Here is a 17,441-nt window from a genome sequence, read left to right on the forward strand (position 1 = left end):
GCTGGCCATCAAAATCCTCTTCCACTTCATACCTACTCTCCTCGTTTATCACCTTCTGGTTTCTAAGGTACTGAAGTATTAGAAAAAAAACAAAACAAAACACAGTGCTCAGGTTCTGGAAGGCCTCTCGGGGGATGGGCCTGGGGACACATGGAGGACCCCTTTATACCAAAGGCAAGAGGGCTAGCAGTCCCAAGAGGGAGGACTGCTTCAGAGTTCAACAGAGGTCCATCACTTCTGATCTGCAAATCAGCTCAGCAATACAGAGAGACTCTTCCTGCCAAAAAGTACAAAGCAAGAAGGGGAGTAATGAGAAATCCAAGAGAGTCAAACACCTTGAAAGAGGGCAAGCTATAGCTTGCTGCTACTGCTAGGAGGGCAGCAGTGTTGAGTTTCCTAGCTGGGTGGCTCTCACCTTCTGGACACAGCACCAGGAGGAGGTCCAGGCAGAAAGCAGCTCACAGGGAAGAAGCAAGGCTCACAAAAAGAAGGGTCATCAGCAGCGCACTTCAGTCAAAGTTGGTGCAATTGAATTTTGAGCAGCTGAAGGTCCAGAGACCTCTAGGAATGGAGAAGTACAAAGCGGCCAGAGGCCCAGAACAGGAATCCTGGTGCCATACTTACTGGGTGGGCAGGCCAGCCAGGTAGGGTGCCCAAGAGGGATGATGGGAAGGACAGACAGTAGAGTTGAGGCTAGCAGACGATACATTCTGGGTGGCTACAAACTGAGAATGCTTTAGACCATAAAGGCCAATTGCTTTATAATTTTACTAGTCTTGTTACTTTCATAAAACTATAGCAAAAACTACCAAAACTATATATATTTTTTGAAACAGAGTTTCACTCTATCACCCAGGCTGGAGTGCAGTGGCTCGATCTTGGCTCACTGCAACCTCCCCCTCCCAGATCCAAGCGATTCTCGTACCTCAGCCTCCTGAATAGCTGGGATATTTTTACAGCTGTGTGCCACCAAGCCAGGCTAATTTTTGCATTTTTAGTAGAGTCAGGGTTTCATCAAGTTGGCCAGGCTGGTCTTGAGTTCCGGGCCTCAAGTGATCCACCCACCTTGGCCTCCCAAAGTGCTGGGATTACAGATGTGAGCCACCGCACCCAGCCCGACTAGAAATTTTTTGTTTCTACAGCTCAGTAAGTAAATTAGAGCTCTACAAGTAGATTAAATGAAATAAATTACTACGCTTGCTGAATTCTCACAAACTGTGACATCTGTATCCTCACCCGTCAACACTACCTGTATACTACCTATGCATTACTCTTCCAAACTGGGTAAACCAGAATGTGCAATCCCCATCTTATTCAATCTTCATGCTACTCTGAACTCTTCCAATCTCCAGCACTCTGCTTACTAAATTCCAGACATATTAATTGAGGACCTGTATCCTGACCATGATTTTAAAAAAAACAACTTCATCAAAACTCAGGACAGAGAAAGTTGCTCCCGGCTCACTGTACAATTTGTTTTGTGAACTAGGCCTGCAATATCTTTGAAGGAGTTACCTGAAATTATTAAAAGCAAAAACCAATCTATATCTCAAAGTTCCAGAACAAAGCTTTTCACTTTCTGAATAGTAGTGAAGCAGAAAAGACGACTTAAACCAGAAGGGTGCCCTGATTACTACATTCCTCCCGAACATTTTCTGAATATCTCCAGTTCTCCTCTCCTGCCTCTTGGAGGAACACAACCAAAACTACAGCGTCAGGTTAACCTTGTCTTGAATGTAAGCTCCTGAAGATACAAATCTTTTGTCTCACACTTTGTCTTTCTGCAGTACTTAGCACAGTCAGGAAACCAGACTTTTAATAACTACAAAAGAATTTATATTACTCCCTCACTTTTTCCAGTTCCAATAATCCCAATCCCTATTTTCCAATCCTTTACACTTTATTGCTTCACAGTGATGGCAGGCCCCTACTGTCTTCCCAAGAAATGGTAAAGGTGTGTACAGGAGGCATTTCTGGGTCTCACACAATCAAAAGTAATTAAAAGTATATGGTTTATATTACCAAACCAATCTTATATAGGCAATCAGTTCACAGCCTATATAAGATAATCATTATGTTTATACCACCACTAAAACATCGACTATGCCTCAAGAATAGAGGGAAGCATTTTGTTTTGGGGGCTTTTTTGTTTCGTTTCTGAGACAGGGTCTCACTCTTTCACCCACGTTGGAGTGCAGTGGCGTGATCATTGCTCACTGCAGCCTCAAACTCCCAGGCTCAAGTGATGGCCCCAGCTCAGCCTCCTGAGTAGCCGGGACCACAGGCACACGTCACCACGCCTGGCTAATTTTTGTTTTTTTATAGAGACACGGTCTCCCAATGTTGCCCAGGTTGGTCTTGAACTCCTGGGCTCAAGTGATCCGCCCACCATGGACTCCCAAAGTGCCAGAATTACAAGCATGAGCCACCATGTCTGGCCTAAGGAAACATTTTGAATTAAGACTATTTAAAATCTAAGACTCAAAGGGGAGAAGTACTAAACCTCATGTCACCCTGCAACTGGAAAAATTTCAGGGTGTCAAGCACCAATTTACAATCATTCCAAGATGTCACTGTTTTCTTCCTAGGTAATCTAAAACTGCAGCAAAGAAAAGTTCTTACCGCTGTAGACTGTGCTTTAAAAATATTTCAAGTTCACACTTGAACTATGGTAATATGTAAGTAATACATATTACTTACTCAATACATATTACTTACTGAACATACCAACCTATGGGTTAGTTCTATTTATACCAAAGGTAAGAAAAAAAAATTAGTTTCCTTATTTGCTATTTTTGCAAATGGGAGTTAATTAGATAAAGAATCCTCTGGCTTACAGTAAATCTACCCCAATATAACAAAACAAAAAATCAGGACTTTGGATCCTTCTCTGACATCCTTCTATGCTCCTTAATTAGATATTTCATTGGCTTTCAAGTGCTCAACTTTTGGCTCTGAGATAATTTGCATTCAGTTAGACATTTTAAGCCACCCTGTCACCATTATAGAGAACTGCCTAATGAGGTCCCCTTAGACAAGGTCTGATTTGACAACCACCTGCAATTTTAAGACTAAATTTAATACTAAAATGATCCAAGGTTTCCTAATTTCTCTGAATTTGAAAGGATTTGGTGAATGTCATTCCCTAAAGATGGGGCAGTGGGGAGGTCATATTTCATTAAAGAATATCTTCAGTTTGAAACACTTTCAAGTCAACTATATAATTATCAAGTGAACAGAAAATCAGATAAACTCACAATTTCACCTCTGACTCCTTGAACACAGCATCTCCCTCCTTGAAAAGTTAATGGATAGTGAACAAAAAGACCCACCTGATCACTTCTATGCTCTTCTGGAGTGTAAGGGGGCCCATGGGGGCAGGGGGAGCCAGGTAAAAGTCAGCCAGGATGGAGGAAGAACAGAAGAGCAGGAAGGAGTCTCAGGTCCTCAAGAGCTGGCCAGAGAGCACAGAGCACTGGAATCTAACTCCTTCATTTCAGGGTTAAGGAAACTGAGGCCCAGGGAGACAAAGTTATTTGCCCAAAGTACAAGGCCAGGAAGTGATGGGAAACAGGCCCAGGATACCTAAATCTAGTTACTGAAAGAGCCGAATTCACCGACATTAATTAACGAAAACAAACGTTCAAACAGCCACAATGGGGGGCACCTTTCTATGCGTTCACCTCATGATTTTCTCCAAGACAGACCACAAGATGAGGGCAGGGGAAAACGTGTCAGGGAGGGAGGGTTCTGAATAATACACACGGGCTGCTCTCCTCCACACCATTTACAGGAGATTCTGTTTTAGAGACAGGGTCTTGCTCTGACACCCAGGCTGGAATGCAATGGTACAATCATGGCTCACCTGCAGCTTCCAACTCCTAGGCTCAAGCTATTCTCCTGCCTCAGCCCCCCAAGTAGCTGGGACTACAGGTACATGCCACCACACCGGCTAATTTATTTTTTCTAGAGACAAGGTCTCACTATGTTGCCCAGACTAGTCTTAAACTTTTGGGCTCAAGCGACCCTCCTACTTTGACCTCCCAAAGTGCTGAGATTATAGGCATGAGCCACTGCACCAGTATACAGTAGATTTTATATGCGTATTTGGTTTTGATTTTTATACTTTTATGAGAACTAAGATGGAATCCGCCCCCCTTTTCCCCAGAAAAGGAATATCCTAATAGCTTCACATTGCAAATGGAATACAACATAAACAGAAAAAACTGAGATGGAGTGATTAGGAGGTTTAATAAGTCAGACTTTGCTAGAAATGGCAAAACACCTCCGATGCTGAACAGGTACACTTGAGATTTTTGTTCTCTAAAGCCTAGCTTTAAAAGAGCTTGACACACTTTGTAAAGAAGAATAAAGCCTCCATTCTATAAGCGTAACCAGTAAGTTGGAGGGAGACTGAGTACCATAAAAATCAGTGCTTCTCATACTTGAACATACACAGGAATCAACAGGGATCTATCTATCCTGTCAAAATGCACATCCTCATTCAGTATGTCTGGTGGTAGGCTTGAGATTTCCTGGTGATACTGATGTCAATGGTCCATGCTACAATTTTATCTAAATTGACACATAATAATTATACATAATTATGGAGTACTGAGTAACACTATGATACATGTATACAGTGTATAATGATCAAATCAGGGTAAAATGGGGCAGGGGTGGTAATATTTAATAAAGAGACATATTCTGTTTGAAGGGCCTCTAAGACAACTATAAAATTATCAAGTGAACAGTAATAGAAATTCAACTAAATTCACAATTTCCTCTCTGACTCCTTGAACACAGAATCTCCATCCTTGAACAGTTAACAAAATGACCCACCCTGATCACATCTATGCTCTTCTGAGCATATCACCTCGAACATTTGTCATTTCTCTGTGGGCCATAAAATACAGGAGGTATTTTATCACCACATTTCAAAGTATGTTTATTTCACAATTTGGACTGCTAGCTACAAACAGTGACATGTGAGTCTTTTTCCCTCTGGTTAGTGGTAGGCCCTGTAGAAATGTCAGCTATTTTTTTTTTTTTTTTCCTTTGCGGGAAGGAGATAGGAGTCAAGTCCAATAAATAAGTGTAAAAGCATTTGGTACATGGCATGGTTATTTAATACAACAGAATTTGCTCTGAGTTGGAAGGACAGGGGTTTCAGCCTTTGTGTTTGTCATACAACAAAGGGACTTTAGGTAGATAAAGTTATGGAACATGAGACTTCATTCTTCTTATTAAATGGCCAAATGGACCGAATGTTTGCATGAAAGCTAATCTTTCCTTCCATGAAAAGGAAATTAAGCCCACTTTCTCCCAAACGGGACGCTTTTCAGGAGTCCTGAGCTATGTTCTGGCGGAAAGCTGGGGTCTGTGACCATAGAGCAGGACTGCCATCATCCAGGCCATTATCATCAGGAATGCCTAACATCGCTTCTTTCTGCAGTCTCACGTGCCTTGGTTAAGATGTAAGCTTTCTGAAGACTACCTTGCATACAGCCTTTGTGGGCTACTCCATATTTGACAAAAGAAATTTTAAACTAGCTTTAGGAAGAGATGTAGCTTTGGAGATCTTGACTCAAATCCCTGCCAGTTATTTAGTTACATGACCCTGGGCAAATTACATAAGCTTTCTGTTTCTCAACTATAAAAGAAGTACAATAGATACCAGTGAGGTTCCAGTGAGATCCTGTACTTGTGACCAGCCAGTGAGCGTCTAGGGTTAGGATTATCACTGTCGCCATCAGGGCCATCCTTCTGCAACTGTCTTACTGTACGAAATATACGTGTCACTGAGCAGGCTCTGTTCTCAATGAGAACGGAAGTTCCATGCCAGCAACATCTAATGTTCAAACATCACTGATAACTCTTGATTTCTGCATACTCATCTAAGCACTACAGTATACAGAAAAGACCGTAAATCATATGCACAACCATTCTCTCCACTGTCCCCAATGCCATCTCATCATTGATCCTCCCCTACCTTCCTACCACCTCCTCTCATCCTCATTCTGTCAAAAGACAGCAAGGTACCCCAAAGGGGAGGAAGACAGCACCTAAATTCTCATTCCACCTCCCTACATCAAGAAAAATGTGTCCTTCATGAGCCAGCAGCAACTCATCTCCCCAAGCATGGCGTAATAAGAATGGACTGCTCTTTTGCTGTCAGTTTAGTATTGATCACATGGGGGAGCCTATTTACTAAAAGCAAAAACCTACAAAACCGCTGTTCACAGCTAGTCACACGCGATTAATGCTTTAATATCTAGTCTTTCCTTATACATTCTCAATCAATCACCACAATAACCCCAGAATCTATTAGGACTATTACTATTATTACCAAGATAAAGACAAAGGCTATTGGAGTTTGTTGCCAGAGATGAGTTCCTGGTCACCCAGCCTTGGAGCCTGTTCTCTTACTCTCTAAGGCAGACATCTTCCCAATAAGAGGGTAGTGGGAACACAAAAACATCTTTGTTATCAGAATCACCTATGTAATTCAACTGCGCACATTTCTGACAGAGCCCAAGGCCCATTTTTATCAGTCTGAGCTGCATCCCTAACTGTGATCAGGACCGATAAATGACAGCCCACCACCTGGAGGCCCTTAGTCATAGCTTCAACAAGGTCCCCTGTGTCAAAATGTAAATGACAACGCTGAGTCAAGGTTGGAGCCTAAACCCTACATCTTCCCTCGGTAAACGGTCCTGCCTTAGAAAGAACTTTTCCCTAAGTCTCTTCTGCCAATTCAGGGCAGAAAGTAATGGTCAGCCTTGGAGTGCTGCTGACTCGCACCCTGGGAGCTTCTAAGGGGCCCTGTTCACCAGTGTGAGGGCGCCTCTCTCACTGCCCACACGCTTCTCCAGCTCAAAGGGCCTTTTCAAAGGGATTAGAGGTGTGCTTCAAAATCTTCATTAAGTAATTTAATAATGTATGTGTCCAGTACTTCAGTCCCCAAACAGAAAGGAATGTGCCCAGGAGCCGGCAGGCAGAGCCACATTCTTCCTGTTAACCTGTTATGGTGGGGGCGGTGCTCGGGCCAAGTCCTCAGAGGCTTTCCCCGCCTCAGAGCATCAGGCTCTCATTTTCAATTTCCAACTTGGACTTTTCTCAGTTTCAAATCATAGGCTAACAGAGGTTGAAGATCCTGACAGGGCATAATATCCTCTACCAAGTCAAGACTGTGATAGGCAAAAGGGAACAAAGGAAAGAAAGAGGCCCCAGTTCAGAGGAGGGAAATGGAAATCTACTCATGTTAAGTGAGAAGACGGAACATCGGTGAAACTGGCTCTTCAGATGGCATATGGCACGGAATAGCAACTTTTGTCAAGTACTATGCATGAAATAAAGTAACAAATGGGCAGGATGGTACTCTTTAGTTCAGTTTTTGGGGCTTTTTTGTTAATGTTGTTACTATTTCTTTAAAGAAGGGGCATTCACACAAATAAATTTCTTTCCCTAAAATTCTGATCAAATTCATGACCATTTCTGATATATTATTTGCAAGAGGGAACAAAAACAAACGAATGAACAAAAAACAAACTAATGAAATCAACCAGTCTTTTCCACTAGCATTAAAAAAAAAAATCACACAACATCAAAACTTTAAAAGACAAGCTGATGCTTTCTTGAATGGATTCTTTCAGGAATATTTACATAAATGTGGTTCACAAGGTCACTACCCACCCAAATTTGTGGGGTGGTTTTTATGAGCTAAGTTCTTGTTTTGCCCTTCATAATGTCCCATCTCTGAACCTGAATACACCCCTAGCTCTGCTCTACTCCCAGTGTGGTTCTGGGGCCAGCAGCACCGGCATCACTAGGAGCTGGTTACAAATGCAGGACCTTGGGCTTCAGCCCAGACCCACTAAATCAGAACTGACAAGATCCCCAGGTGATTAATACATACACTGAAGTTTGCCATCTCGCAAAATGGTTTATTATTTCATTTTCACAGCTCAATTAAGAAAGTCTTTCTTAGTCATATGCCTTCCTAATAAGTACCATTTATGGATGCTTCTCTGGTAACTAGATGACTTGGGAAAATAAATCTTGTTTGTTGTATGAAATACTTTTAAGATAAAGTTCTTTTTTGGTATGTGCAATGTTTTGGGGGAAGGGGGAATTGCTTAATCCATTAACAGCCTTCTACAACACACCCTACTGTCATTATTTCTATTGATCAAAAATGTAGACTATAAACAAGAAAAAAAGCAAGTATATCCATATTAAACCAAAAATACCAACTGAGCAAAACATGGCAATAAAAGTCAAGTGAAAAACACACTGGGGAAAAAAAAAAAAGCTTACAAAGTCTGTTTGCAGAGTTACTCTTGTCAGAGAAGAATATATCTGCCATACAATTCAGAGTGAGAGCAACTGCTTCTGTCTAAAAGAGATAAGATTTCCCCCACATGCCAGGCCTTGCCCTCAGCATTTTATATACTACATTATATAATTTAAGCCTCACCACAGCCTTACATGATGGGCACTGCTTTACTGAGGTCTAATTTACACACAGCCAAATGCTCAAATGGGCTGTGTACAGCTGGATGAAGTTTTATACATGTACCCTGTGAAATCACCACCCACAGGTATTGTCACTTACTAGCACTTACGTTCGTTTTGCTTGTTTATTGAAATTTATACGCATGGAATTGTGTGGCGTGTGTCTTTGTGAGCCTGGCTTTTTTCATTGAGTGGTTCTAGATAGGGTGGGTAGGGAAAAGGAATGCCCTGCTAAGGAGCACAGAAAAGTGTAAAATACCTCAAAGGGAGGGAGTGCCCCTCCTCAGGCCTGGGAGGGGTGGTAGAGGAATCTGTAGGAAAGGAAGCTGGAAAGATGGGCCTTTCAGATGGTGAGTGGTCTTGATGCCCAGAAAAAGGATTTAGATTTTATCCTCAAAGTAGCACAGTATCTGAAGATGTTTCAGGAGGTGAAATGTTATAATTAAAGTGATGCGTCATCTTGCCCACAGCAGAGTGAAGGAAGGAACTGGAGGCAGCAAGCCGATGAAAAGACCAGTGTAGTGACCCAAGCATGAAATGATGAAATGGTTCCAGCCAACTAGGGGAAGGGAAAGAGGAAAACTCCAAGAAGCCTCAAGTCCATGCTCCACTGCAGAGGCAAAAGAGTTGAATTGGAGTTTTTCCCACTGATCCAGCACTGAAAGCTATCCTCACCTAAAAAATAATGGTAAGTGCTATTCAAAACCTGATGACCTCAGGAGGAGAAACCCATTTCAAAGAGGAAGACAAGTTCAAAACAACAGCCAGCCATCTGGTCCTCACTGAGGTGACAAATTAGACCAAAGCTCAGGAGAAAAGATGGAGAGATATGGACATGAGAGGTGAAGAACAAGACAGCTGGAACTAAATGGGCCTCCAGAAACCATCTGTGTGTGTGTCAAGGTGACAGGCTGAACCAGTCAGAAGGCACCACCACAGAAGTGCACAGGGGCTTTACCTTGGGGGGCACTCACATAAATTAGTAAAAGGAGTGTGCAACCTGACAGGAAGAGGGTAGGAGTATGATAAAAATCAAAGGCTGTAGCATTAGCAAAAATTCCTGCCAATTAGGCATTCAAAATTTAAAGTTGCCTTTTCTCAACTCCAACTACTGCAAATGCTGAGTCAGATTCTCCCAAAAAACACAGTATTTCAGAAGCTTCATTAACTCCTTCCAGCATCTTCAAGGTATTACTTTGCAAATTACTGTCTGGGTATGCTAAACTTAGTAAATTACTGTTTGGGTAGACTAAATAGTAGCTTAGTACTCTGAAAGAGTTAATGGAGCTTCCAAACTGTCTAATTTACTCCTAAGGTGCTTTTGATAGTCAAGACTCTTAACTTAATTTGCATATTACCAATGCAAATTTCAAGGCAATCCAATAAACTGGGAATTCAAATTTATGTCCAAATTGGATCCAATAGACTTTTATTTAGACTTCCTAATCATCATAAATCTTAGATGATTACAACCAATCAACAGGGGTCTTTCCTCAAGCAATCTACTACAAATTAAAGCTAAAAAGTGATGGAAAAACATAAAACTTGAGATCAAGGTTTGCAATTAATGTGTGTTTAGAAACATGAGTCTGGGCTATGTCTGGTCTGTCTAAAACCATCCCACAGCCACAGATTATTATACCTCAACACCCCCCACCACCCGTTTTCTCTTCTTTGCAGCTATTTTCCCTTCCATCAGACTATAGTAACTTCTGCCACACGACAAATTTGTTCGTTAAAGTCCAGTCTTTGAAGGATATTAAATAATTCCTAAGATGAGGCATGTATCTCTTCTCTAAAGGAAAACAATAAATAACATAAAAACAAGAATTTAACTTTTGACTTAAAGGTGATTGTTATGTGCTCAAGTCACTTTCCAGTTATGCTGTCAATAATGTTAATAGTATTTTACATTATTCACTGACTGAACTTTGTTAATCAAAAAAGCCGGCAAGCTTTATACATACATTCACCAGTGGCTTCAAAAAGATAATGCATAGAAAACAAAGTAGAAGCACTGCTAAATAAGTAGTGATAATTTTGTTTAATTAAAACAATATGGCTGACTCTTCCCTATTTTTCAAATTTGCTTTAATATTTTTAAATTATATATACAAATTTAAACACGTATTTGTTCTCAAGCCCCCAAGCAAACCTGAATAAATCAATCTTCTGAATTGTCCAATGTACTAAACATTGATTCTCCAACATAATACTTTTTAAAATTTCTGTTAAAATTCTCAGTGACGAAATGGGTTTTTTGGTCAGATTGGCACCTTTTTAGGCACGTTTCTAAAAGATGTTGTTCTTGCCTTGTTATTCTTTTGAAAAATATAGAGCAATATCTAAGCATCTTTGTACTAGTACTGTTTTACCATTAATGACTTGATTTGATAAATACTTCGAAATGGAAATATCACCAAAGATCACAGTTTAGACCTATTAATTTTAAAAAATAGAATTGTATCTACATTTTCAAATGTTAGCGTTTTAAAAATACGGCAACTAGCACTCTCTAGAGAGGTACCTACGTTATCATTAATAATGAAATTACATATGCATACATTTCAGAGCCAAGAGGCACTAGCTGAAACCACACACATAGAAAGATTCATGTAAACCTTAGTCCCACCATTAAAGCAAAAGACAAGCATCTGGTTTTCTTCTTAATTTATTAATATTTTCAGTTCCATCACAGTGGTTTTTTACTAACTACAAATTAAGTAGCCAACCTATGCCTTGATTGCAGGCATAATATGCTTAATATGCTTTCCCTTTCCCTCACTTTCTGAAGGTGAATCTGAGCAAAAGAAATGTGGCAGGACAACCATGGGACAGTGAATCTAAACATATTCTATGGCATTTAAATTAGTCATTTGCAAGAAAGTAATCCTGTTATCCACAGAGAAATTTTCAAAAGGAATAGGTATATAACTAAAAGCGTTCAAAGAAAAATTTTAAAGTCTTTTCTCTTTCTCCCCAGTCTCACTTTTGAGGACAAGAAAATTTTAAAATTCAAAGCATAAAACTCATTAATATCAATCCCTTAGGGGAATAAATGTGGAGGGTGGGAGGAGATGCATAATCAATGTACCTGAAAAAAAGAAAGAAATTCACACAAGCAATGTAAAAGATTATTTCAAACATGAAGGGGGAGAGATTGATCTTCACCTGCTAATGTGAAAGCTGCTACAGCTTTCTTAATGCTGGTGTTTTTCTACCCAAGGTCATTTACATTTTTTAAAACGGTTATTTTAATTTCATTCCAACACAATGCATTCTATCTAGATGGCATGATTTACAAAGCCCTGATACAGCACCTTTCAACACTACCTGCCAATCATTTAAGGCTTTTCCAGGTTTTGTGTCAGAGATTTAGGTATAGGTTAGCAGCAAATCCTTCTTAGTTAACACATGTGAAGATGACCCAAATGCAAAACAAAGCAAAACACACTACCAAGCTCACCTACCTGATAAGTCTTCTCCAAGTTACACTACCATAAAATTAGTAAGAGTTCAAGGTCCCAATCCAGAGGCAACTTCATGTGGGATGAGTGATGGATGGATGGGAATGAACACCACACATGCTCTGCTCATGCACTTACTGCCTACATCACTGCACAGCTAGGCCACTAATGAAGATCTCAATCTGATGAAGTCATTTCCTCAGTTGCAATTTAGGGAGTTGGCAATGGTCCTTAAGGTCTCTCCCAGCTTACTATGCCTGTACCGTGTATTTCCATTTTAGGCTTCTCTCAGCACATGTTTAAGATAAATCTTATTTTATTACAGGGTAATGAGGAGAAACAATATGTATCCTAAAAAAAGTAGGTTAGCTATGGCCTTTTGGCAATCAATGCTCTTAATGCTGCTGACTATTAGGTGGAAAGGTGTTATCCAATCCCAATCCAACTCAAACCAGATGGAGACCCTAGTCGGCACATGAATCCAAAAAAAAAAAGGTTGAGTTACAGCAAGGATTTTAAATATATACATATATTATAAATAAAAAAGTATGTATACCTTATATGTGTGTGTGTGTGTTTGTGTTGTGCATGTGTATATGTATATGTATTCCTTAAACATTTGACTTAAAAATATACAGGTAACTGTGCTTGAGGTACAGCAAACCTTTGAATCAAGATACTCTGGTTAGGCTTCCATTCTTTCTTATAAACCCACAGCATATTGTCACCACAGATTTACGATTTGGATTTCTTTCAAGTGGAAGAGGAATCCAACTGAACCCCTTTCATATCAATCCAACTACAGAAGTTCTCCATGGTTTCCCCCAATCTTACAGGGTCTCACTGCAAATAATTTATCAGCAGCTTAAGTCTTTCAAGGGGTTCAACTTAGTTCTTCCTAAAGATAATTATTTTCACATTCATATTTAACAGCTAACTTTTTATTAGGAAAACAAGCACTACTGCACAAACACATCTGAAAAAGCACAACTGAGTTTCAAGAAAACTGTAACTCAACTACTGTACTAGAGCTTAGCTTTAGCAGTCAGAGTGCCATATACAATCACAAAGTGTGTTTTGTCAAGGGAATTAAGACCTGGGGTTGATGTGGTGTGCTGGGGAAGCAAACGTCAGGTGAGAAAGCTAGAGTAGATGACGGTGTCGCCATAGAAATTTACCCCGAACACTTAATGTGCCAAAATGGGGCAAAGACTAGGAAAACTACAGAGCATCTTTTTAACTGTGTGATTTATACTGAATGTGACAGAATTAGCCTAAATTTTGCAACTTCCACCAAAAAAAAAACAAAAAAAAAAGACAAGATATGCCACCTAGAAGCACTATTAACACTTTAAATGTGTGTCACTTGTTCTTACAAGGCAATCTTTTGAAAAATCTAGTTAGTGATACTGTATATGTATGTGTATGTACCTACATGAGATTTAATGTGCACGTATGACTGAGTTCACTCAACTATCTCATAATTAGTCTAATGTCAGATTTTTTTTATTATTATTCTTGCCTCTGGAATAAACCATATGATCTGTACGTGGTTCTCTTGGTATGTTTATCTTCCCGTGTGCTATTTACACTTATATTAGAATTGATTCATGTACATTCAGCCCAGAATCATATTGGCATCAGGCAAGGACACCTAGCGACCAGCAACTATGACCAGGCAGACACAAACACATAATCTATACTACAGAGAACTAACTGAAAGGTGATGCTACTTCATCACAAGCCTTTCTCTCCTGGAAGCTTTCTTCTTTAAACATGCCATGACAAAAGGAGTCTAAACCAGACAACTCTATATTTTTTCACCTATTTGTAAATATTACTGTCATCCCTAAAAAGTCTTATGTATGAGAATCACACACTAGATTAAGATGTTAATTTTTTTCCAGACAGAAACCAAAAGTGTATTCATTTAACATTATAGACAGTAAAACAGCTATATGTTAACATCCTTTCTAAAATTCAATTGGTTCCTATTTCACACAAACCCTTTCCTCTAGTTCCCAGCCTCAGGAATGTAGATTTTGCTATGAATAATCATTTGTTAAATGCTATAGAAACCTGGAATCTTTGTTTCCAGAATTTAAAAACTGGTACATATTTGATTTAAGTAAATCAGTAATGATGTTCTTCATCATTTACTTTTTAAAAACCTGATATATATCATATATGTACATGTTGATATATACATAAAATATCATATAAATAAGTATTTTTAGTCAATGGTCATCCAGTCTTCATTTTTAGTCACCAAAACCACACACTGTGTGGGCAACTCAATAATAAAACACAGTTACTAACAAATGTTTATAGCAGTAAAGAAATAGAAAAATAAAACTCTTAAAATTCACCGCTCAACCATGTCATTTTTTTTCCTGATCAAGGAAAATTCCAGGATATTTTAAGAGAATTCCAGAGTACCTGCAGATGCTCTGTGACAACACTAAGCATTCCAGTGCTCACAGTTGGTGCTTAAAACTGTAACCTAGCAGCATTACACACAAACATTTCCTACTCGATAGCTCCCTACCCTCAAAAAGAAATGATGGGGACATGGCTCCCATTTCTCCAGCCTTAACTCCAATCACACAAATCCAACCACCTGTACTTCTCAATTCCTCCCCACTGTCCAGGCTGCTCCTCCCCGAATCTCCTCTCAATCTGGCCCAAATACAGCCTCAGCCTGTTGAAATTCTATCTATACTACAGTGCTCATCATAGGTATGCGCTCTATTTTTTCCTGGTTCCAACCCAATGGTGACCTTTTCTAGCCCCTAAACCCCCAAGGTACTCCCTTTTCCACCTCTCTAGTCACTTGCCAGCAGTACATATGTATTAGTAGCTACATAAGCCCTGAACCTGCTCGGAGGTGTGGAAAGCTAGTGTGTGAAAGAAGGCCACAAATTATACCAGTAATGCTGCTGACACTAACCACTAAGAGATACCTCTTGATTATCAGCTGAGAAGTATTGAAAAGTAGTAGGTACGAGCCTAATAATCTAGAAAACATACATCGACCAAGCAATAATAAAAATATCAACAAATTTGGAACAACAAAAAACATATTCTAACAATAACGTAGTGGAATTTACTGAAAGGCATGTTCTACTTAACCAAAATACTGTGGAAAAACAATTTTTCCAAATGTTATCTAGCAAGATAGAGCAAATGTAAAAATTGAAGATCAAAATAACCTCCATCACTTTATTGACCAAGGTGGTTTTAAACCTATCAAGTTGACAGTTTTCGAAACTGAGTTTCTATCACTCTTCAACACAGACTACACCGTATATCTCATCACCCAGAGCTATATAGCCTAAAACTGACTATTTCAAGGACCAGCAACATGGTTGGTTGGTTTCTTTGTTTGTTTGTTTCTTTATTTAGAGACAGAGTCTCTCTCTGTCACCCAGGCTGGAGTGCAGCGGCGCAATCTTGGCTCACTGCAACCTCTGCCTCCTAGATTGAACTGATTCTCCTGTCTCAGCCTCCTGAGTAGCTGGGATTACAGGCACGTGCTACCACCACACCTGGCTAATTTTTGTATTTTTAGTAGAGACGGGGTTTCACCATGTTGGCCAGGCTGGCCTCAAACTCCTGACCTCAAGTGATCTGCCAGCCTCGAATTCCCAAAGTGCTAGGATCACAGGCATAAGCCACCACGCCTGGCCATGAAAAGGAGATTTTAAGTGACAGCACAGCATGTTATTTTCTATGGTGGGGCTCGGGGAGAGGCAGGGTGCCAAAAGGGACTGAGGAGGACTATAAGAGTGACTGTCCATAATGGACACTACTTGCCAGATGTCAGCCCAGCTCATGCCCCTCCACTGTCCCTCCATCCTCCCCAAGTCATACTACAGCCTGCAGGTCCCTGCAGCTCCCACATCCAACTTCCTCACTGCCATTCCTATCTCATCACATCCCTGCCCCTGCTTTAAACTCCTCAGTAACTTCCTTTTTCCATCAGGTAAAGACCAAGGTCATGTCATGCAAGGCTCTCAGATCTAACCCTGTCTGCTTCTGAAGCTTTGTCTCACCCTGCCTTTCCCTTCAGACTTTGTAGTTAGGCCCCCAAAAAATATTGTGCCACTTCACCCTTCCCAGAAAGTTCTCTATAAACCCACAGATCCGCCCAACTTCTCCCCACTCCTCAATCAAGACCAGACCCAGGTTTCTTCCAAGTGAGATCTCCCTATGTCTCCCATGTGGCCCTTCTATGCCTTGGTTGGGCCTCTGGTACAGAAGGCACAGTGCAACTCTGTTTACACATCTGTCTCCCAGACAAAAACCGAAGGGCAGCAACCATGCTTCCTCGTGCTACACCCTGAGCGCCTAGCAAAATGCTGGGGACACAGCATGGGGTCAAATGTCTATGTCAATCTTGTTTGAACACTCCCAGTCCTCTGAAGCAGAAAGCTGTCCATCCTAGGCAATAAATATAACCACCAGAAAACCATCATTCTTCTTGGACACACTTTCAGGCTAGGGAATTGTTTCCCTACTAATTTCCCACTTGGGGTTTCTTCTTTCAACCATTTGTTCCTAGAGTGCTATACTACAAGTCAGGCACTGTATTAGGTAGGTAGGTAGGTAGGTAGGTAGGTAGGTAGGTAGGTAGGTAGGTGGGTGCGTGGCACGGAGGGAGGGAGGGAAGGAAATAAAGTTATCAGGGAGCTTAAAGCCTATAGGGGAGATTCTATAACCCCAAACACAACATTCAACAGTCATTACTCCACACTATTTAGTATTGTACACATAGGTAGTACATCTCTATACATTCAATGTTTTTAACCCCATTTGTCTACTAAAGTCATTCTGTTGCCTTGAGCCTACACCAACATAAAGGTGGGAATGGAGGTGCCAATAAATGAAACCTGTATCAACAGATAAGAAATCAAATCTCAATTCTAGTAGTAGAAAGAACTAAGAAGATGGGCTAGCCCAGTATCTTCATTTTACAGAACAAGAGGCCCACGGCAGAAAAAGGTTACATGAATTGCCTGGAGTCCCCCAGTAGGTACACTGCTGAACCAGATTTTGAATCCAGATCTCTTAAGTCTTGGCTCAATTCATGCACCCTCTTTCTTGTCCCTTACCTAGCTGATAGTAACATGTCTCTCATGGTGTGTTAAATTCAGTCCACGTCCATATGAAAAACTGAACTAGTGTTTCTTGGGGCAGAGGAAATGACAAAAGCCAAACGCAGTAAAACAGCACCATATAATCTCATAACCAAAAGCTACCCTCAGCTGCTAGCATTTTTAGCATTTGTGGTAGGACAGAATTATTGGTCCCAATTCTTCACTCTCTGGTAACTGTATTTCTACGGCCTCTTGTGGGTAAAGCACACTTTCCTCCTTCTTGATTCCAGAGATGCTATGGCTAATGGGATGCTAGGGAATCTGATGCTGGCAAAGACTTGAAACATACTCATGCAGT

The 17,441-nt window shown here is 40.5% G+C and overlaps 1 protein-coding gene across 3 annotated transcripts in view; it reads right to left on the minus strand.

Annotated features, from left to right (window-relative positions):
• Positions 1-17,441, minus strand: part of FOXO1 (forkhead box O1) — a 339,803-nt gene that overhangs the window by 262,021 nt on the left and 60,341 nt on the right. Inside the window, exon 1 of one of the 3 annotated variants that reach the window (XM_074021887.1) lies at positions 1-17,441. This exon is cut by the window's left edge and continues 21,097 nt beyond it; it is cut by the window's right edge and continues 58,453 nt beyond it. The exons of the other annotated variants lie outside the window; for them this stretch is intronic. The gene's annotated coding sequence lies outside the window, so the exon portion shown is untranslated. 3 annotated transcript variants of the gene reach the window in all.

Source organism: Macaca fascicularis, chromosome 17 (genome assembly GCF_037993035.2).
Source record: "Macaca fascicularis isolate 582-1 chromosome 17, T2T-MFA8v1.1".
Taxonomy (NCBI): domain Eukaryota; kingdom Metazoa; phylum Chordata; class Mammalia; order Primates; family Cercopithecidae; genus Macaca; species Macaca fascicularis.